The sequence below is a fragment of the Hyperolius riggenbachi genome, chromosome 5 (assembly GCF_040937935.1).
Source record: "Hyperolius riggenbachi isolate aHypRig1 chromosome 5, aHypRig1.pri, whole genome shotgun sequence".
NCBI lineage: Eukaryota > Metazoa > Chordata > Amphibia > Anura > Hyperoliidae > Hyperolius > Hyperolius riggenbachi.
In genome coordinates, this window is record NC_090650.1 from 197,623,357 (window position 1) to 197,647,393 (window position 24,037).

Here is a 24,037-nt window from a genome sequence, read left to right on the forward strand (position 1 = left end):
TCAGACAACTGTATTATTTTAAATGGAAAAATCCATATCCTTTTCAGTTTAGGTTCCCTTTAAAGGCTCAGGAACCTTTTGTAGACATTTTGGATTAATTAGCTGATTAGAGTCTGACAATAGTCTAACTTTCTGAGATTTTGATATGGAGTTCTCATAAGCTGTAAGCCATAATCATCAAAATTATAACAAATACAGGTTTCAAATATCTAGCTTTGCATGTAATGAGTCTATTTCATATATTAGTTTCACTTTTTAAGTTGAATTACTGAGATCAGGTGCGTAACAATAGACCCTGCAAGGAATGCAGCCGCAGGGGGGCCCAGAATCTACTGAAAAACTCTTGGGGGGAGAAGTTTATTTACCCAGTCCTGACAACTAAGGGCACAGAGAGAAAAAAAACCTTCAGTTCCCTGCACAATTGTTCTAATGACTGCATCTGCTCAGCCACGGATGAGGAATCATCTGCTCAGCCACGGATGAGGTTTTGCAGACAGCCCCTATTCAGTGTGCAGCAGGGTCTTGTGTAGAACGCCCCACCCCCAGCCTCTCCACCCCTTTCCCAAGTGCTGTGTACTGTAGTGATGCTGGAGGAGTCTGCAGAGCCAGTTCTGCACCATCAGAGGATGACAGAATGAGTGTTAGAAGCTGGGACCGGGAGCACACTCATCTGTCGGTTTTCTGTATGCTCTTTCTGCACACCACGTGTGTCTGTATGTGTGAAAACATGCACGTTTTATCACAGAAGCTAACGTAATTGACAGAGAAAATGCCTAGTGCTCCACTGCTGTCTGTTTTTATCTGCATTCAGAAAAACACATTCAAGTGTGCACTAGCCAATTGAATAACATTGGTTCTCAGATTACCTGTGCAGAAAGCGAGGGGGGGGGGGGGGGGCATCCAAAGTTTCATAGGGGACCCAGTGATTTCTAGTTACTAAAAAAATTTGAATATCATGCAATAGTTCATTTGTGTCAATCAGGGGACTGACATAAATTACCTTTTGCATGATATTCTAATTTTTCGAGTTTCATCTGTAGATGACCTAGCCTGCCCCCCAAATCTCATTTCAAAATGTTGTCCCACTTAAAGGATTTATTTTGAGCCTTAATACTTTGCAGCACTAATACAGAAGTGTGGCTGCTTTAGGAACAATTAATTTATTTTTGTCTCCTATCTTTTTACAGAATGTTTCACTACTGAAATAACTCATACCTTTATTTATTTAAAACCATTAAAGGGAACCTGAGGTGAAAGGGATTTAGAAGCAGCCATATTTACTTCCTTTTTAAACAATACCAGTTGCCTGGCAGCCCTCCTGATCATTTAGCCACAGATACTGAACAAGCATGCAGCACATCAGGTACTCACTCAGCTGACTCAGGTTTTACTGGATTAGCCATATGCTTGTTCCAGGGTTTTGACTCAGATACTACTTATGCCAGAAGATCAACAGCGCTGCAAGGCAACTGGTATTGTTTACAAATAAAGAAATATGGCAGCCTCCATATACCCCTTGCCTCGGTTACTTTTTAAAGGCAGAGAAAAAGAATAGTTGCATATTTAGTTGGGATGAAAAAAGACAAACTATCATCGAGTTCAACCAGCAAATATTGTCCAGTATTAGCTTGCACCGTCACAAATCTCAACTGATCTAGAGGAAGGCCAAAATCAAGACATATTATTGATGAATTTATTATAATTACATTATGTTTGCCTTAAACCTTTATAGAGTTAAACTGAGCAGTAACAGCAATTCTGAACATATGGTATTTTTTTGAGCAGTGTATAAAAAAAGTATACCAACATAGCATGTCAGGTAGAGATGGCTCGAACCTCTGATTTTCGGTTCACGAACCTCGAAGCGAACTTCCGCAAAAGTTCGGTTCGCGTGAACTTTTGGGAACTGCAATAGACTTCAATGGGGAGGCGAACTTTGAAAACTAGAAACATTTATGCTGGCCACAAAAGTGATGGAAAAGATGTTTTAAGGGGTCTAACACCTGGAGGGGGGCATGGCGGAGTGGGATAAACGCCAAAAGTCCAGGGGAAAAATCAGGATTTGACGCACAGCAGCGTTTTAAGGGCAGAAATCACATTGCATGCTAAATTGGAGGCCTAAAGTGCTTTAAAACATCTTGCATGTGTATACATCAATCAGGGAGTGTAATTAGAGTACTGCTTCACACTGACACACCAAACTCACTGTGTAATGCACCGCAAACAGCTGTTTGTGTAGTGAAGGCCGTGCTGGACTGGTGCGCACCATGGCCAGAGTGCAGGCGATAGCGGTTTTCAAGCCCATATGGTCGCTGGGCTGAGGTAGCTCAATGACAGAACAGTGACTGTCCAGCTGATCGAATTTGGTCTGTCCACAATGAAGCAACAACCTTATTATCTTGGGTGTGCTCCCCCCCCCCCCCTCCGAGACACTCATATAGCTGGCAGTCATTGCTTCATTGTGATACGCAAGCCCCTTCACTGCGGCAAGGTAACGATCACGAAGGGGAATTGACACATGTACATGCCTTTTGTTTTGTTGTTGCAGCTGCAGTGCAGCCAGATAAATTAGGCAGGCATTTACACGTACCAGAAAAATTATTATAGCGGCCGCTGCTAGCAGCGGCCTTAAAAATTCAGGAATCCGCCTGGAGTCCTGGACCCTGTTGGTGGTGGCGGAGAAGGCAGTCAAGCGGCCTGCAGGCAGGGATGCTGTGTGTGGGGACTGTCTTCGGGCGGGCAGTAGCCCTCCGGGATCCATGCCTCATTCATTTTGATAAAGGTAAGGTACTGAACACTTTTGTGACCTAGGCGACTTCTCTTCTCAGTGACAATGCCTCCAGCTGCGCTGAAGGTCCTTTCTGACAGGACGCTTCAGGAAGGGCAAGAGACAGAAGTTGGATAGCTAATTGTGACAGTTCTGGCCACAGGTCAAGCTTGCGCACCCAGTAGTCCAGGGGTTCATCGCTGCTCATAGGCCATCCAGACTCAAGGCCAGGTAGTCGGCTACCTGCCGGTCGAGTCGTTGGTGGAGGGTTGATCCGGAAGGGCTAAGTCGAGGCTAGGGTTGGACTAAAGAATGTCCGCATGCCCGACATCATCATGAGATCGCTGGAGTGCCCTGTCCTTGCCTGCATGGACATGAGAGAAGGATTACTGGCAGTGGCACCTTTATTCCATTGTGCTGTGACATCACCCTTAAACGCACTGTAAAGCATACTTGCCAGCTTGTTCTAAAAGTGCTGCATCCTTTCTGCCTTCAGGTGAGTTGGTAACATCTCCGCCATTTTGTGCTTATACCGAGGGTCTAGTAGCGTGGCCACCCAGTACAGGTCATTCCCCTTAAGTTTTTTTTTTATATGGGGGTCCCTCAACAGGCTGGACAGCATAAAAGACGCCATCTGCACAAATTTGGATGCAGACGTACTATACATCTCCTCTTGCTCTTCCTCAGTGATGTCAGGTAAGTTCTCCTCCTCCCCCAGCCACGAAGAATACCACGGGAACGTTGAGCAGCACAAGCCCCCTGCGATGCCTGCTGTGGTGGTTCTTCCGCCTCCTCCTCAAAAAAACCTTCCTCATTATCTGACTCCTCTTCTCCACACGACTCTTCCTCCTCCTCCTCCTCCCTCTGTGCTGCCACAGGTGTTAAGGAAACATCTGGTTGTGCTGAGAATTTAATCCACAACTCTTCCTCCTGTTCCTGCAACTGCTCCTGTTCACGCTCCTCCACAGCTTGATCCACCACTCTATGCACGGCACGCTCCAGGAATAAAGTATATGGGATCAATGCGCTGATGGTGCGACTCACCATGTTTGTCACCTCCTCAAATAGCCGCATGAGCCTGCAGGCATTTCGCATGAGTGTCCAGTACTTCGGTCAGAACATTCCTATTTCCCCAGAGCATGTCCTTTCACTGTAGTTGTATAGATACTGGTTGATGGCTTTCTCCTGTTGTAGCAGGCGGTTAAACAAAAACATCAGGAGCATTGAATTCCAGCGAGTCGGGCTATTGCAAATCAAGCGCAAGTTGTTTCTCCGCTGAATATCGGCAAGCATGCCATGGCCGTGTAAGACCACCTGAAATGCCCACACACCTTTCTAGACTGCTTCAGGACGTCCTGTAAGCCTGGGTACTTACACACAAATCTCTGAATTATTAGATTCAGCACATGTGCCATGCAGGGTGCATGTGTCAACTTTCCAAAATTCAAAGCCGAAATGAGATTGCTGCCGTTGTCACACACCACGTTGCCGATCTCCAGTTGGTGCACTGATCCACCTGTTTGTTAAGAGCAGTCAGGAGAGCTGCTCCAGTGTGACTCTCCGCTTTGAGGCAAGACATGTCTAAGATGGCGTTACACCGTCGTACCTGGCATGCAGCATAGGCCCTGGGAAGCTGGAGCTGTGTAGCTGGAGAGGAGATCGCAGGACCAGTAGAGTTGAACTGCCACTCAGCCAAGGAGGAGGAGGACGACAGCGAAGAGGATATAGCAGGAGGAGTAGGAGGAGAAGGAGAGGAGGTGGCAGGAGGCCTGCCTGCAAGCTATGGAGGTGTCACAACTAGGTCCGCTGCACAGCCACGTACTCCCTGCTTGCCAGCGGTCACCAGGTTGACCCAATGGGCAGTGTAAGTAATGTACCTGCCCTGACCGTGCTTGGCAGACCAGGCATCCGTGGTCAAATGGACCCTTGATCAAACGCTGTGTGCCAGAGAAGACACCACTTGCCTCTCAACTTCACGGTACAGTTTGGGTATCGCCTTTTTTGAGAAATTTCGGCCTGGTATTTTCCACTGCGGTGTCCCAATGGCCACAAATTTTCGGAAGGCCTCAGAGTCCACCAGCTGGTATGGTAACAGCTGGCGAGCTAACAGTTACGTTAAAATGAACACTGCGCCACAATCTATATATTGCACGTATGTCTAATGTCCACAATCCATATATTGCACAAATATCTACTGTCCAACAAGTATTGGGATCGCTGCAGGAAGTCCAATTTGGATAAAACGGTTTGTTGAAACTGCTGCGCTCTCCAACCTATAATAACACATAAACTCCACATAGGGTAATATTGTATAGTCAATGCAGATGCTCCACACCAATAGTGACTTGTGCTCCCCAGATGAAAAAACTTAGTACTCCCACTCCCCCTTTTCCTAGATGCTCACCAGATATATACCACCCCAGCTTTCAGGTGGATCTTGGGTAATAATTATTAATCAGCTTTCTTGGCTCTGTAGGGGAAATGAAAGGAACTCCACATAGGGTAATACAGTTCAAAAAAGAAGCAGGATAACTTAAAACAGCACTCCCTTCAATTCCCACAGTGTCACCAGGTGAATGTGTCACTCCACACTGCAAGCCACACTTCTCACCAGATGCAGCCCACCTCTCAATTCAGGTGGAAAATGCGTTTGATTTACTTCCAATCAAGCCACGAATGATGCCTCTTTAAGATATTTCTTTTAATCCAGAATAAAAATCTTATAATACAGACAGTGTCATGGCTGCACTCTTCACATAAAACTTATCCTCCCACAGGGTGACAGGGTCACAATGCACAAATAGTCTTAAAGAGGCATCATTCGTGGCTTGATTGGAAGTAAATCAAACGCATTTTCTACCTGAATTGAGAGGTGGGCTGCATCTGGTGAGAAGTGTGGCTTGCAGTGTGGAGTGACACATTCACCTGGTGACACTGTGGGAATTGAAGGGAGTGCTGTTTTAAGTTATCCTGCTTCTTTTTTGAACTGTATTACCCTATGTGGAGTTCCTTTCATTTCCCCTACAGAGCCAAGAAAGCTGATTAATAATTATTACCCAAGATCCACCTGAAAGCTGGGGTGGTATATATCTGGTGAGCATCTAGGAAAAGGGGGAGTGGGAGTACTAAGTTTTTTCATCTGGGGAGCACAAGTCACTATTGGTGTGGAGCATCTGCATTGACTATACAATATTACCCTATGTGGAGTTTATGTGTTATTATAGGTTGGAGAGCGCAGCAGTTTCAACAAACCGAGCTAACAGTTACGCCAAGCCAGCTTTCAAACAGGGGTGACTGGCAGGCATTGGCTTCTTCCGCTCAAAGATTTCCCTCACGGACATCTGGCTGCTGCTGTGGGCAGAGGAGCAGGAACCGCTCAAGGTGAGAGGCGGAGTGGAGGAGGGTGGCTGTGATTGTGAAGGTGCAAGGGAGAAAGCGGCTGAAGATAATGCACCTGAAGGAGGAAGAGGAGAAGGAGGGTGGCTTTGCTTTTGCGTGCTGCTTTTTCTCAGGTGGTCTTCCCATTGCAGTTTGTGCCTTTTCACCATGTGCCTTCGTAAGGCAGTTGTCTCTACACGGGTGTTGGCCTTTCCACGGCTCAATTTTTGGTGGCAGAGAGAACAGATGGCATCTGAGGGTGATGGCACTATGGTGGCTTCAGCAGCTGACATTGAAGGGCATGTTGGTTGGCTGTCCATAGGTGGCAACATGGCGCCGCCGGACACTGCCACCAGCTTTTTCTGACAACGAGCTCCCCTGCTTCTTTCAGGAACTCATCTCCTCTTACTCCTCTCTGACTCCCCCTCTGAACTGTCCCCCTGTTCATCTCCTCTTTTGGGAACCCATGTGACATCCGTATCATCATAATCATCATCATCATAATCATCCTCCCCAGCTTCGCTTGTATCAGACACACCTCCAAAACTGCACCAACAGCAGGTACTTCATCATCCTCCTCCTCACACCTTACGTCCATAGTGTCGCCTAACTCAGACACATGAGGTGGTGTAACTTGCTTAGCGCCTTCATCTTGTTGTAACAATAATGGCTGTAAATCAGTGAATTCACCACCAAATAACTCCTGCGAAGTGTCAAATGTAGCGGATGTGGTGCTTGGAGTAGCGCTGGTGGCTGTGGAAGATGAGGTGTTCTGTGTTAAATAGTCAACCACGTCCTGACAATCTTGGGAGTTCATGGGACGTGCCTTCTTCTGAGCACTGTACTTTAGTCCAGGGCCGCACGAAATCATGTCAGCACGACCTTGAACAGACCAGCCGGGTGGCCTGCCTCTGGGTCTGCCTCTAGCTGTGCCTCTGCCTGTTGTTCTGTCCATATCGGGGGGGATGAAGTGAAAGGTATGCACTTACTTGACTAATACAATGTGCAGTCACACAGGTGTAGTGAAAGGTATGCAGTGACTGGTATTACAATACAATGTGCAGCTGTCACACAGGTGCAGTTAACAGGTATGTGCGGACTGGTATATAAAACAGCATGCGGTCACACAGGTGCAGTGAACAGGTATACACGGACTGATATTACAAATGTGCAGATGTCACACACACACAGGTACCCTGAACAGGTATGCAGTGACTAGTATTACAAATGTGCAGCTGTCACACACACAGGTACCGTGAACAGGTGCAGTGACTGGTATATAACACTGCGTGCTTCTGTCACGCAGCTGCAGTAAACATGAACAGGTATGCAGTGATTGGTATTACAAATGTGCAGCTGCCTGTCACACATGTGCAGTGAAAAGGTAGGCATTGAATGTGCTGGGCCTGGCAGTGGCACAGTAGGAATTAGCAAGGGGCCAAGGGCCAGCTGCAACTGCCTGACGGCTGTATATGCAAGTGTCAGTGGGACACACAAAAAAAATAGATCACAAGAACAGCTGTTGAGGGGTGCTTTTTAGCAATAAGTATCAGCAGGAGCAAGCTAACAAGCCTAACAAGAGCCTAACTAAGCTTTCCTTATGTCTCTGCAGCAACTCTCCCTTCTCTAATTACTGCAGCCACACGAGTAAGGGAAATGGCCGATGCTGCCTGCCTTTTATAAGGGGGGGGGGCTCCAGGGGGGAGTGTAGCTTGACTGGCTACCCTGTGTCTGATGACTGTGATGTAGAGGGTCATAGTTGACCCTAATGATGTAGTATAGGGGGCAAGTCGAACGTGCATATAGTTCGCGGTTCACTGCGAACGCGAACCACCGAAGTTCACACGAATCGGTTCGCTGGCGAACCGTTCGGGCCATCTCTAATGTCAGGCTGTTCCCTTATGTGCTCACAAAGGGCCCTGGAGTCCTTACTGCCATATGCACCTATTATAAAAGCCACAATTTGCAGCAGAAAAGGGAAATTTGGGTGCACAGCAGCACCCGCTATCGGGTGCCTCAGTACTCCAAAATTTCCCTTCTTTGCAGCAAATCGTGGCTTTTATAATGGGTGCACTTTGCGGCAGTGAAGATAAATTTCGATGCCCAGAGGTGCCTGATAGAATCGCGGGTACCGAGGCATGCGGATATGCAAATTGCAGTATTACATACCCACATAGTAAGACATAGTAAAATATCAGTAAAGAGTACGGATATTTTAGTGTTGGAAATAAGAAGTAGAATATCAGCAATTTTACCGATATTTTACTAGCGGCAATCCCCCTGTGCCCTTTTTTTCCAGGCGATTTTATAAGATGTATGCAGTAAGGTTGTTTAGCTGCAGTCACGCTGTCCCTGCAAGTTTGTTTCTCTAGTTTAACTGCCCACTATAAGTTATTTATACTTTATCTGACTTGTATGCAAGGTCATCTTTCTGTTTGTTTTATGGCATTCTTTCATGCAACATTTTTTTACTGTTATGTACATGCACATTAATGTTGCATCATGGTCCCAATTATTCCGCTTTTAGAACGTGTTATGGTACTCAACCAGGTCTCCTCTCAATCCTTTGTAGTTGTTGGTGAATCCATGAGCTGGCTGGTTGGCACAAGCCTGCATGTACAATTCCATGGCTGACCATGTTTGTATACTGGTGCATGTCTCCATGTTTTAAGACAGTATTTCATCTCCAAATGTAATTGAGACCTTCAACCCCTAAAATACAATTATGACTGTGTCTGGTGGGCACATGGTGCTGTGAGATCATGCATCAATCAAGATATGACATGACTGCCAACTACCTGACAACTCATCTACACCGGAGACAGGCTCATTTTCCCCACTTCCCATACCAGCGATTGCCATTAGATGACCCTGTCTAATGTGAACAAGCACAAACACTGGTTCACACGACAGCTGGGGGCCCCAGCCTCTCTCACTTGCTGGGGCCCCCAAACCACCATGCGATACCCAGAGGGAAATGTGGGCGAGCCCTGGCTCTCTCACCTCCAGGGACTTCACCCCCATCACCTCTAAACTGAATGCAAACTGCAACACACACAATTGCTCACTACTAGTTCAGGCAATTTCCTACCTCTATCTGGCCAGCAGGCGCCAGTCGGCCAATGTGAACAAGCACAAAAGCACAAAAATTAAGAATAGTAATAGATTAAATAAGTATTTGAGAGGACATGGTAGTTACATGAGATAGGCCAAGACATTTAGGGGGCCTCTAACATGTGGAATTATTAGTTTGTGTGAGTGTTACCGGTTTTTCCATCTGTCCCAGATTAAATGAAATTTCTTTTGTGCACTTCTGTGCAAATATACAAGTTTTTTGTAGGGTAAAGCAGTGCTGACTCGTTTGACCCAATTTTCAAAGGAAGGTGGCGTGGGCGCTAGCCATCTACATGCCACCTCTAGTCTACCCATAAACAACACTTCAGATAAAAAGGTTTTAAGGGAGTTATCAAGTGCTTCATCCTGAATTACACCAATGAGGCACAGTATGGGGTCGAAGTTCATAGGACAACCCGTCTTGTCATATAGAAATTTAGTAATTTGGGCCCAAAAAGCAAAGATAACTGGGCATTCCCAAATCAGATGGAAAAAGGTTGAGGGGGTAACTTGGCATTTGGGACACATATCAGAGACTTGTGAGTTGTATTTAGACTTGTTTGGGGATTAAGTAGGCCTGGTATCACGCTAGGTAGATTACGTATGCACAGAGGTCAGATTTATTCATAGTAAAAACAAAGCTAGGGTCATACACGATGGCTGCAGTACAATCAGTCTAGACAATGGCTTGGTCGTTAACAGGCTGAGGTCATACACAGGTAGTCAGATGGATGTGGTACAATGGGTCAAGACAAGGCTTGGTCATTTAACAGGCTGAGGTCATACACGGGTAGTCAGATGGCTGAGGTACAATGGCTAAGATGAAAGCTAGGTCATTTAACAGGCTGAGATCATACACGGGTAGTCAGATGTCTAAGGTACAATGGGTTGAGGCAGAAAACGTAGTCAAGGAGTAGCAAAAGTCATACACAGAATATCAAGAAAATAATAACACTAGTCTAAAGGATAGATATATATTGCAAACACTGCATATATATCTATCAGAACAACTAGACTAATCACAATATATGCCCAATCTAAAGACCTGTACAATACTAAGTCACAACTCAACACATCTCAGTATATTGCAAAAAATTAGTATATTTATTGAGAACTTTCCTTAACCCAAAAAGACATTAAAAACAATAAATAAAATCCGCCTTCTTAATCCAAATGTAATTGGAAATCTCTAGAGCAGCAGAACAATAAAGTGCCGCAGTGTCTATAACGTGATCAATTGATGTGCAATATTGCACAGCCCTCAAATGACAATACGCGCAAATATAATCTTTGCACGGATTGTCATTTGAGGGCTGTGCAATATTGCACATCAATTGATCACGTTATAGACACTGCAACACTTTATTGTTCTGCTGCTCTAGAGATTTCCAATTACATTTGGATTAAGAAGGCAGATTGTATTTATTGTTTTTAACGTATTTTTGTGTTAAGGAAAGTTTTCAATAAATATACCCATTTTTTGCAATATACTGAGATGTGTTGAGTTGTGACTTAGTATTGTACAGGTCTATACATTGGGCATCTTTTCTTTATGGTGTTTTAATGTAATTTTAGCCCTTCGGAGACACATACCATGTGTAAGATCCCTGACACGATATTATGTGTGGGACTTTGGCTCTAAGTATAGTGGTGTTTAATCACAATGACAGAGTGCCCTGCACCAGCATACTGAATGCGATCACGGGCAAGGACTGACTGAGATACAGGGGTTTAAATATCCGAAAGCCGGCCCAACCCACAGCAACCAATCAGCACCAAGCTCAGTGTCAGCTGACCAACTCTCAGCTGATACTATTATTGCCAACGACGAGGGGCATAAAGCGGCACTGAGCCACGCACGCCCGCCCAGGGATGCAGGGGAGACACGCACTCCCAGGCACCGCCGCAGGTGTGCTGGGGATGCCGCCAGATGAATAGAAAGAGGAAACTCGCGGCCGCACTCTGTCATCCGAGCCGCCCGAGCCAGCGCTGGAACCGCTGACAGGTGAGTCCCTTACACATGGTGCAGTATATAGATTTGCGAAATATGTTCCCGTATGCAGAGGGAAACCTTTTTATGAGCAAAAAGAGCATCATCCCAATCCTCATCTGTGATGTCTAACCCACAAGATACCCATTTATTTTGTGAAGGGGTGGTAAGTTCTTCTGCACCATAGTCCAGAAGGGTTTTATATAGCTCACTTATCATATGTCTGATTGGGCCGTTCTTGATCATTTCTATGATAGGAGAGTTATAAATTTGTATGGGAGTTGTACCAAATTGTTTATTGAAGGCATATCTCAGCTGCCAGTATCTAAATTCTTGGTTAACAGGGATGGAATATGCATTTGCTATCTCAGAGAACGAAAGAATCTGACCATTGAATGTAATATTGCCAAGCATGATCATACCTCTGGTTATCCAGAATGAAGAGTCAGGTATAGTAATAAATTCGATGAGATTGAGGTTATCCCACAAAGGGGTATGCTTTCCAATGCCTTTATCACTATATAATTTGTTTCCCTAGCCTTTGAGACTGCATAATGCAGGGTCACAGCGCTTTGAGTCCCCAGGGAGAAAAGCGCTATATAAATATTATTGTTATTGTTATTGTTATTGTTAACACATTTCCAAACCTGTGCAGCCTGCATAAGGATTGTATTATGTTTTTTATTTCGAGGGACAAAGCATCAGAGAGTGTCAAGGGCTGGGCTTCCAAAAGTGGGGTCTTGTGGATATCCGAGGGATTCAGTATTTGTAGAGGCTGGGACTAGGAACCAAGCAGAAATGTGTTGAAGTTGCGCTGCCAAGTAATATTTTTGAAATAAGGGAAATGCAATACCACCTAAATTAGTCGGGTTTTGCAGTAACAAACTCTTCAACTTAGCCCTTCCCTTGCCCCAGAGGAAGCTAAGAAGTGCACATTTCACTTTTATAAAAAAAAAAAAAAAGTACATGGGATATAAACAGGGGAGTGGTGGATAATGTATAGAATTTTAGGTAGCAGTATTATTTTAATTAGGCTGTTTCTACCTGCAACTACTAAGGGGAGTTTTGCCCAGGCATTGCATCGCGAATGAACCAGGGGGAGTAAGGAGTACACTTCCCTTTTAACCACTTGATGACCCACCCTTTACCCCCCCTTAAAGACCCCCCCTTAAGGACCAGCCCCCAGCACAGATCAGGGTGCAGGCAGAGCGACCAGATCGCCCCCCTTCCCCCCCCCCCTATGGGGATGATGTGCAGGGGGGGTCTGATTGAGGTTTGCGGGGGGGCACCTCAAAGCCCCCCTCCGCAGCGAAATTCCCCCCTCCCTCTCCTACTTTTCCCCCCTGGTGATCCGGGCTGCACAGGACGCTATCCGTCCTGTGCAGCCAGTGACAGGCTGTCCCCTGTCACATGGCGGCGATCCCCGGCTGCTGATTGGCCGGGGATCGCTGATCTGCCTTACGGCGCTGCTGTACAATGTAAACAAAGGAGACATATGTCTCCTACATTTACATTTAGTCTGCGAGCCGCAATCAGCGGCTCGCAGGCTATTCACGGAGACCCGCTCCGTGATCTAACAGGAAACGGCCGCTCGCGCGAGCGGCCTTTCCTGATTAATCAGGGAGGCACCTGGCGACGCAGATCTGCGTCGCTGGTCCTCCAGCTACCACTTTGCCGCCGCACGGTATGAGTGTGCGGTCGGCAAGTGGTTAAGATAATTAGTGGGGTCAACCTGAATTTGAACTCCAAGATATTTAAATGCGTCAACTACTTGTAGGGGTGGCGGGTTATCAGTTGGAGAGCTTGAGAGTGGTTCAAGTGGAAGAAGAACTGATTTAGAGCGGTTTACCTGGAGCCCAGAGTAGAAACCAGATTCTTCAATAATTTCAAGGTCACGAGACAAGGATGGTTCACCATCCGCAAGATACAAGATCGTATCGTCTGCGTGTAGACTTATTTTATCTTCAGTGGATTTGGTTTTGAAGCCAGAGATTTCAGGTGAGGCACGAATACGGCATGCCAAGGGTTCTGCGACCAGAGCATATAAAAGTGGAGACAGCGGGCATCCCTGTCTCGTGCCCCTACCCAACGGGAAGGAGGGGTAAATCCATGTACTAGTGCTGACTCTGGCTAAAGGTTGGGAGTATAATATACATACCCATTTTTGAAAATTTTCCCCTATACCAAACCTGGCAAGGACCACTGAGAGGAAAGGCCATTCGACCGTATCAAAGGCCTTAGCCATGTCAAGCGAGGCAATCACACGTGATCCACTGTTTAAATGAGGAGCTTGTATATTCGTGAATAGGCGTCTGATGTTAATCGCTTTGGTTTTCCCGGGCATTAATCCAGTCTAATCCAGATGTATTACGGTAATGATAACTTTGTTTAGTCTTATTGCTAGAATTTTGGCTAAAGTTTTGACGTCGGTAGGTAGGAGCGAAATCAGTCTGTATGAATCACAAAATAAAGGGTCCTTGCCAGGTTTGGGGATCACTACAATCAGGGCTTAATTCACAGAAGAGGGGAGACTATGCTTTTCGAAGGCTTCAAGGAAAACCTCAAGCAGAGGACCAGCTAATATCTCAGAGTACTTTTTATATAGGTCTACTGGTATGCCATCTAGTCCGGGAGCTTTTTTATTGGGAAAGCTGGCAATTGCTACTTCTATTTCTTCAAGGGTAATGGGCAAATCTAGTTGCGTATGCTGACTGTCCGTTAATCTAGGTAGGTTAAGTTCTGTTAGATATATTTGGGTCTGTTTGGGAAGCAGTGGTTTGACTAGTATAGAGTTGCTTATAATATTCAGCGAAAGTGGCATTGACTTCTTGTGGGGTATCAACTATATGGCCTTGAGGGGAGGTAATCTGCGAGATAACAGGGGGAGAGGAGTAGGTTTTGGCTATCTTAGCAAGAAGCGTACCAGCTTTTCCCCCCTGTTTGTATACTGTTTGTTTATTGAAGAATATCTTACTAAGTGTAAGTTCTTAAATTACATCTCGATGCGCATTTTGTGCAGATTTCCATGTTTGTCTAGCTGCGGGTGTTTGTTCTGCGTGATATATAGCTTCTGACTGGGTTACTTGTAGAGCGAGAGTGTTGAGACGTGCTGTCACGGACGGTTGCGGGGCCGCAGACGTGTCCTGGAACCGCCTGTGAAGAAAAAGCGATCGCACTCAATTCTCTGCATCAATTGCGCTTCAGATCACTAGAATCGGGATTGATTGTGTAGGAGCCTCTGCTTAACTGCAGGATGGCTCTTTTGATATGCTAATGAGCAGGAACAAACCCTTGTGCTCAGGAAGCTAATCCCAGCAGGGGGCTATTCAAAACCTGCTTCTTTCCCAGACTGGCCGGAGCCACTTAGCCAGCCATAAGAAAAGCATGGGTGGTATGATTTCCTGTCGGTATACGAAAACCGTATGTCGCACAGCTATAAAATTCATATCGTCTTGTTCGATAAAATCTGGCCATCGTGCTGATATGACATTCATTGTGATAGCCCATCCGGTTATTGAGATATGAATCTTCTCAGGAGCCTGACCCGCTGGCTTAGCCCTGTTTGATGTCATATTAATCTGTATTTTCCAACAAGTATGAATCTGTTACCCCCCTAAATATAACGTGTATGGTTCAGGAGTTACAGCATTTCATAAGTTTAGCCCTAAAATCTCTCAGAGGGAATGAACTGTCATTTGTTGGTAACTCAGAGGGGGCCGGCATTGCCACACCCCCAAACCAGCTTCCTCAAAAGTACCTGCGAGGGGCCCTCCCCTCAGTCCTCCAAATTCCACCTTCCTGAAAGCACATTGCCAGCCAGAGGACACATGGCTGGCGGCCATCTTGCTGAACTTTGATCTGAAACAAAGGACACATAGCTAGTGGCCATCTTGATCGGCCATCTTGTCGGAACTGAACAAAGGGCATCTTCCATATTGCTTGGATTTTAAACTTTGCTGGCCTGAACAAAAGGAACTCTACAAGTGTTTCCAGATCGGACATATTTCCAGAAACCCTAAGTATTTTCTCCCCTTTTTATTTCATACTGGCTATTACTGTCTTAATAATTGTTGATTTTAATAATTGTCTGTATATATTAATTATTTATATTGCTTTCAATAAACCGACGCCATCGTCAGTTGTTGTTCTAGCTACCCTATTATTCAGCACACACAGAACTGATCCCAGGTCTCTGAAGAGACGCTACTATTGTTTGTTGTTGGCTAGACAGAATACAGTGTGTTTTAACCATTTTTATTTGTAGATCTAGGCTCAGTCAACGGGCTCCTCTGTCCCATTGTAACAGAGGTGGTGGCAGATACCCTGAACTAGTGTTTAAAGTTGTAATTACCGTACCTCACAGGCTCCCTTCTGGTCGGGCTGCTGCCCAAATTTCTGTCGGTTTCTGCGCAAAGATCGCAACCAAAGTTTGCATGGTCTGTGTGCTGAAACCGATTGGAAGGCAATTTGCGGTCTGACCACTAGGGCTCCTGTGACAGGTGCCTTGGCCACCACTTGCATCAGAATACCTCTCAAAAAGTCCTTAAAGGAATCCCATACCAAAGCTCTGTTACCGTCATCTCTATGGATAAAAAATAATTCAGTAATTTGGTTTGTGAATTGATTATCAGCAGGAAGTAAATCAAGCCAAAATGGGTTAAATTTCCAGAATTTGAACAGAGGTTTAGTACCTACTTGTAGAGTGAGGCAAAGAGGAGAGTGATCTCATACCAAACGCGGCAGGATGGAAATATCTGACACCAATGGAAGGAGATATCTAGTGAGCAGAAACATGTCTATCCCGGAGAAAGAGTTGTAGGTAGTGGATTCACACGTGTTAAGGTCCGTACACACGCCTGATCAAAGGCAACGACGGGTCCGTCGTTACCTCCTGCTGGGCGTGTTTCCAGCAGACAGTTCAGCATGTGTACAGTCTGTCGCTGGACTGATAAAGATGTCAGAAACAGCCTTATCAGTCCAGCGACAGACTGTACACACGCTGTACTGTCTGCTGGAAACACGCCCAGCAGGAGGTGACGACGGACCTGTCGTTGCCTTTGATCAGGCATGTGTACGGACCTTAAGCCTCCCAATACCTTTAAAGGTCAGAAACGATCTTGCTGACTGGGCTTTAGATACCACCAACCATACTACAAGTAGGATTAGCTTGTTTTACCCCATCAGAAATGTGAATACATCTCTGGTTTCCAATCTACATTTCGGGCTGTCTGCTTACACCGTTTCATTACCTGAGGATTCTGTTGTATTGAAATTGAAAGCATGCGCAATACATTGTTCAGATTAGTAAAAAGAAGCCTTTCTTCAGTGAAATCATTTTGCACTTGCCTGATGCATAATGCATTTTGAGTCCGAATTATTGTTTCATGACCTGAAAATGTCTGCTAAGTGCTTTTCTGTGACTGGATACTGACTGAATAGAATGTAACACAGCAGGAAGGCCTTTGTAAAAGCACTGATAGACTGTAATGGTGCTGAAGCCTGAGGTTGTCCTTTCTAATGTGGGTAATTTCATCCATTAGCTCTTTTCTAAGATAAAAAAAAAATGTTTACCTGACTACAAGACTCTTATTTGCAGTGACCACAAAGTTCAGTGAGGCACCCCCTTAAATATAAGAATACTTAAAGTACAGTAGGTGTCTCCATAGCTGGTCTTGAGTGAAGTGTAACTTGTTTAATTAGATACACACATATCAAACTATACTTTAAAAGTTAAATGCATGTACAGATACAAACACACAAATGAAATGTAGTTGCAGCCTCATTTCTAGGGGCGGGCCAGGCGGGTGTCCGCCTGGGGCGCAGTGAGGGAAGGGGGCGCAGTGAAGGAGGGGGGAGCAGCGGCACACTGGGACTCAGCCACAAGGAGGGGGGCCTGACTCCTACCGCACTCTCCTCGGATCCCCCCCCTCCATGCTCCACCCTCCACTGCAGAAATGTATGGCAGCAAGCAGCAAGGGGTCTTAGCAAAAACTCACCTTCAGGGCTCCATGTGAGGATCATGTGCAGTCAGGCTGCTCCAGAGCCGCTCACTACTTTCTGATTAGCGGAAGTAGTGAGCGGCGCTGGAGACAGAGAAGCCCGGCTTTGATAAAGGACTTTACTGAAATAGTGGGCAGTACGCTGTAGCTGCTTTATCTTTTTCTTTATGGACATTTAGGCTTCAATAAAAGAGCTTTTTTACTTCAAGTTTGTGATTGCTGAGTCTCGGGGCACAGAGACCATTAGCCTTGGCACACTTCCCTTCTGAGTGGGTGATGTTCCTACTGACGACTGTATAGATACAAAGACAGAATCATAATAGAACTGGGCAGCCTACTTCTTCCTTTTGCCACAACAAAGTATTTTTAAATCTATCTATAATGTAAGCTGGGGGGGGGGGGGGGGGGGTTGTTTAGCAAAAATACAAGTATGTAAAGTACAATGTTATTATACAAATTAGAAATGTATTAAAATGACGTCTCTATTGCTGCTCATATTTGTTTTGCCATTGACCAACTTGTAACTGGGCCGACCCAGTCCGCAGCAACTGCATTTGACTGCTTTCAGGTTCCATTTCAAGCTGCATACAATTTGCAATACAAATTTCAACCAGTTAGAAAAACTTGCAACTCATCACCTCTACTGATTAGGGCTCATTCACACTACAAGAGCTTTTTAAAGCGGATCCGAGATGAAAAACTAACTATAACAAGTAACTTGTCTATATATCTTATCTAAAGTTTAGATAGTTTACACAGCATATCTAGCTGCAAACAGCTTTAAACGTTTATGATTATTTATTCCTGTGATACAATGAGGGCAGCCATGTTCTGTTTGTTACATTGTCACAGGCAGTGGGCTGGAGATGCTATCAGCCTGTCTGTGTGTAAATTCAGTCCCCTCTCCTCCTCCCCTCTGCCTCTGTAATCAATGGCTAGTAACCTCCTCCTCCTCCTGCCCAGACTGAGCTCCCATAAGCCCTTGCTACAGTGCCAAGGCACAAAAGGAGCTGTGGGCGAGGCTTGTTTAGTTTATAGGGAATTAGAGTATTAAAACAACACAAAAAAAAAAGTATTTGGCTTGAGGAATGCCATATAAACTATATGAAAGGAACACAATTATGCAATGAGTAAAAGTTTATCTCGGATTCACTTTAAGCACTAGATATTTTAAAAGCTCTTGCTAAAGCAATGCTATGGGGGATTTTTACAAAATAACATCGCTCCAGTGAGAACACACAGATAGGATAACATTAGAAAGAGCTTTTAAAATCACAAATCTCTTAGAAAAGCTCTTGTAGTGTGAACGAGCCCTTAGGGCTGGAACCCACAAGAGCGTTTTTTTGAGCATTTTGGCAGCGCTGCGATACGCTAGTGTTTTGCCAAAACGCTCAGCTGATGTTAATGGATGGGGCAACTTCCACAGGAGCGTTTGCGTTTCCCAGAAACGCAAACGCAGGACCTGCAGCATTTTGGGAGCGTTAGCGCTTCAATGTAAAGTATTGAAACGCTAGCAGAAACGCTCAGCAAAACCTAAACTGAGCGGTTTTGCTAGCGTTTTGCGATTCAGCACACTGTAACAAAATTAAAGTAATTCACAGGACCAATCAGGATAAAAACGCAAAACGCTACACAACCGCTGAGCAAGAAAATACAATGTTGCAAAACGCGACCGAAAACGTGCATGAATCCGCTTGCAAACCGCTCAGACAAAACGCTAGCGGTTGCGTTTTGCGTTTGCGGATTTCAGTGGGTTCCAGGCCTTACTGCTGACTTGAAGGGATGCATCATGGGAGTAGTGTCTGACATACGTAACACTAAATTATTGTCAATATTTTTTGTTTCATTCTGTTTGTTTTCAAAACATTTTATTGTGGTATGATATCCATATACATTCTTACATAATAGATAGATGACAAATCATGTGTTATAGATATTGTGTAGCTGTAGCATAGGCCAAGAATAAACAAAACCAAAATCAAAATTGAAAAAAAGTAGCATTTAAGAATAACACGTTAACAGAGTTACAGACACACCAGTTTGATTTAGTTATAAGTACCAGTAAGTTAGGAATACCTGTGACAAGTATGATCAGGTTGTACCCTGAATGTGTTTTAGTTATATCTACAATTATAAAAAATATACAATTTTCATTAAGGTAAATCGTGTCTATTATTCTATTATCCATAAATCCCATCGCTCTTTACATTTCTCAGTGTACTTAGCATAGCATTTGCATGCCAACAGCATGGTCATACCTGCAGCTCTACCCAGCCTCTTTGCTAACTGCCTTCTTCTTGCAGCGCATGTAGAATTAAGAATAGATTTTCTTTATGAAGGTATGTTTAATAATGATTAAATTTTTTCTCAAGAAAAGTAAAGTTTCCTTGTAAGCTTATAGGTGTTTTAAAAAAATAAATACATTTAGTTTTTTTTTGCAAAGTGTTGTCCAGTGCCAGACATATGGAAGAGCACATGGACAATATCTTAAGGGCATTTTATTTTTATTTGTGACATTGAGAGTAATCAACTCCATGAAGATACCAGCAGATGTTCTGTACTAGTTTGTCACATGTGGGAAAGTCAATCTCTCACTTAAAGATTTTCTCCCAAGCCGTACTTTGCAATTTAGATTTTATCAGTGCCTAAACCCTCTTTGAAGATTATTTGTGCTGCATCTGGACATAGCTTATAATTTCATGCCTGTTGCTTCTGCAATTTCACTTTAAAGAAAACTGTTGCCTCTGCTAGACATACAAAACCTTGATTCTAGGAACACTAAACCATTGGCATAATAATATAGGTAACACGGGTAGACAAAAGGAAACATGGTCATTAGCATGTCTGCAGGGCCGGTTCAAGCTACAATGGGGCCCAGGGCAAAAAATTAACCTGGGGCCTCCCTCCCACAGCATTGTCATCCTCAGGGCACTCAAGCCAGCTCATGTCTAATGCCAGCTGGTCCACAAGGATGTCTCTTCAACACTAAACTCTGCACTAGTCATTTAAACGCTGACCATTCTGATGAATGGATAGCCATCGGTACAATCGCATACCGGTGTTTACCGTCATTTGTGCAAATGCCAAGTTTTGATCCCGATTTTTGCCATCTTCTGCATGTTGCTTCCAGTCTTGTTTACCACCACATTTCTGTATCCTCCTGCAGGGATGAAAAGCGCCACACGCAGGGAGGCAATGCTGAAAACCGACAAATGCTTTTCTGCGAACTTGATGACGATGATGTCGTGAGGATTTTGCACCTGTTTGGTACATTCCCAAGAATACCTAGCATGTGGCATTTATGCATTCCATGCATAAAAAAAAGCCCACACACAATGTTGATACTGCTGACCTGGCCCGTATTTCCAGCAAGGCACATTAGGCACCGATCCCTAGCGGCACTTTAGGAGGGGATAGCGCCTAACTGCCTGTTGTTTTTTTTTTTTCATTATTACTTTCAAGCCCATGGGTGGGAATGGGGAAGTTGGCGGTCCGGAGGAAGGAGTGTTTGCGAGCCGCAGCAGTGCAGTGGTGTGTGGCCAGTGGGCATACTTCCTGTTCCTGCGTACCAGATGGAACGGAGGAACTGGAAGTAAATACCGGAGGTGGATCTTGGCGGCATAAGTAGCTTAATTCCCCACTGCTCTACATGCACCCTCTGGCCACCCCCTGCTGCACCGCTGCAGCCCCTACCCTCACCCACCAGGCTATCTACATTGGCACACCTACTTATGCCTGGCTACCTACACAGAGGCACCTACATATGCCTGGCTACCTACACTGGGGCACCTACCTATGCCTGGCTAACTGCACTGGAGCACTTACCTATGCCTGGCTACCTACACTGGGGCACCTACCTATGTCTGGCTACCCACACTGTGGCACCTACCTATGTCTGGCTACCTACACTGGGGCACCTACCTATGCCTGGCTACATACACTTGGGTACCTACCTATGCCTGGCTACCTACACTTAGGCACCTACCTATGTCTGGCTACCTACACTGGAGCACCAACCTATTCCTTGCTACCTATATTAAGGCACCAACCTATGCCTGGCTACCTATACTGAGGCATCTACCTATGCCTCACTACCTATACTGAGGCACCTATGCCTGACTACCTAGGCTAGGGGGAACAGAGGTGGCACGCAGGGGGAACAGAGGTGGCACAGGGGGACAAAACTTCCAAAGAGCAAAAATATAATAGAATTAAGGTAAGACAAGTAATATTGAAATTAAGTTAAAGGAGAACTGTAGAGAGAGGTGTATGGAGGCTGCCATATTTATTTCCATTTAAGCTATACCAGTTACCTGGCTATCCTGCTGATCCTCTGCCTCTAATACTTTCAGCCATAGACCCTGAACAAGCATGCAGCAGATCAGGTGTTTCTGACAGTTTTGACAGATATGGCAAGATTAGCTGCATGCTTGTTTCTGGTGTGATTCAGCCACTACTTCAGCCAAATAGATCAGCAGGGCTGCCAGGCAACTGGTATTGCTTAAAAGGAAATAAATATGGCAGCCTCCATATATCTCTCACTACAGTTCCCCTTTAACTTACTTTGAGTGATTATTTTGCTTGCAAATGTGCTGAAAGGTTATTTTCATCAATTAAGTGATAAATAAGTAATTTTTAGTTTTGTGAATAGAGCCCATTGTGTGTATTTTGGGGGATACGCTGCCACATTGTGTATATTTTGGGGGACACGCTGCCACATTGTGAATATTTGTGGGGTACTCTGCCACATTGTGTTTATTTTGGGGGATACAATGCCACATTATTTTAAGGTAATGCAACGTTATGTGTATTTTGTGTGCAAACGATGCCTTACAATGTGTATTTTGTGGCGGGAAAATCTTCTATTTTTAACTATCGCCCATACTGAGTGCTGGGACTCACTCAGATCACTTCTGCAGCTCCCATCAAAATGCGCCAATACCAAACTGTGTGTAAATATGTAATTATATAGCACTGACATCTTCTGCAGCGTTTTACAGAGTATATAGTCATGTCACTGACTGTCCTCAGAGGAGCTCACAATCTAATCCTACAATAGTCTTAATCTAATATCCTACCATATTATTATTATTTTTTAGTATTTATATAGTACTAACATCTTCCACAGCACTGTACAGAATATATTATCTTGTCACTTAAGTGTCCTTGTCCCTCAGGGGGGCTCACAATGTAAACCCTACCATAGTCATAAGACTATGTATGTATCATATCTTTGTATGTATTATGTAGTGTATGTATTGTAGTCTAGGGCTAATTTTAGAGGGAAGCCAACTGACTTGGCTGTATGTTTTTGGTATGTGGGAGGTAACTGAAGCACCCGGAAGACACCCATACAAATGTGGGCAGAACAGGTTTTATTGTATCTGATTAAAATCACCAAAACAGAGACAATGTGCAGTGGGGAGAGAACTTGGCCTACCAGTTTTTTTGTGGAGAAATACATTTTATCCGTTAGGCCAGTGGTTCCCAACCCATGTGCTGCAATATTTATGTGTATTGGAAGCCTCGGTATGTGTTGCCATGTCTCCCATGTCCACTCTCTTGCTCCCTCCCCACTGATCAGTTGCCGCTCTGCCACCCTCTCCACCTCTGCTCCAATTGTAGCTAGAACAGGGCTATAAGAAAAGGCAGAGTCCTGATTTGTGTACATCAGCAGACATTTTTCTGTAAAAAAAATGGACCCTGTTTTAATTGATTTCATGATTATTATTATTTTTCTATTATTCATATGTGAAGTGTCATGGGGATCTGGATATTAGGCGTGATGTCTCACAACATTAAAAAGGTTGGGAATGACTGAGTTAAGCATCTAATGGAGCAGACTTTTCTGAAAAACTGTCAGGCTCCGTTCTCTCTGTTCCTCCTCACTGCACTTTGTAAGATGTTTTGATAAAGTTAAGCAGATACAGTAAAAGCTCTTCTTTGACATGCTGAAATTGTCTTCTTCACTGAGAGCACAGATTCAGGATGATGAATTACCATCAGTAAACGACTATTCAAGTTATTCTGGAATTATAACAAAAATGTTCTCACTCCAGATGTGCTCACATAACTGCTAAATCATAACTATTTAGCAATGCGTTCATAGTTTGCTATGACTTAAGTGAGGGTTACAAACTTTTGTCAACTACTAATGATAATGTGGTGCAGGGATCTTCTTTAAGAGTAGTTATAATGATCACGTATTGTGAAAGAATGTATCCGTGAGATGAATTTAAATGTATTTCATATTAATACTATAAGAAAAATGTATACTGCCTGTCTGTATTTGTTTGCAGGATTACAGCTCACATACCTGTCCAAAGACAAGACAAATAAATGGCCATCTGGAAACGGCTGACCTACCATGAACCAGACAAGGTCATAACAAACCTTCATAAATGTCAAGGCTGACTTAGTCTCACGTGATAGAAACACCTTCTTAACTCTTGCCAGCTTGGACTCTTAACCACTTCAGCCCGTGGGTTGTTTTAACCTTATGGACAAGAGGAATGTTCACATTTCAGAGCTTCTCCCTTTCATTCCCCAATAACTTTATCACTACTTATCACAAACAAATGATCTATACCTTGTTTTTCTGCCACCAATTAGGCTTTCTTTGGGTGGTACAATATGCTCAGTATTATTTTATTCTAAATACATTTTAATGGGAATAATAAGAACAAAATTAAAAAAAAACATTATTTTTCAGTTTTCGGCCATTATAGTTTTAAAATAAAACATAAAACTGTGGATAAAACCCACAATTTTATTTGCCCATTTTTCCTG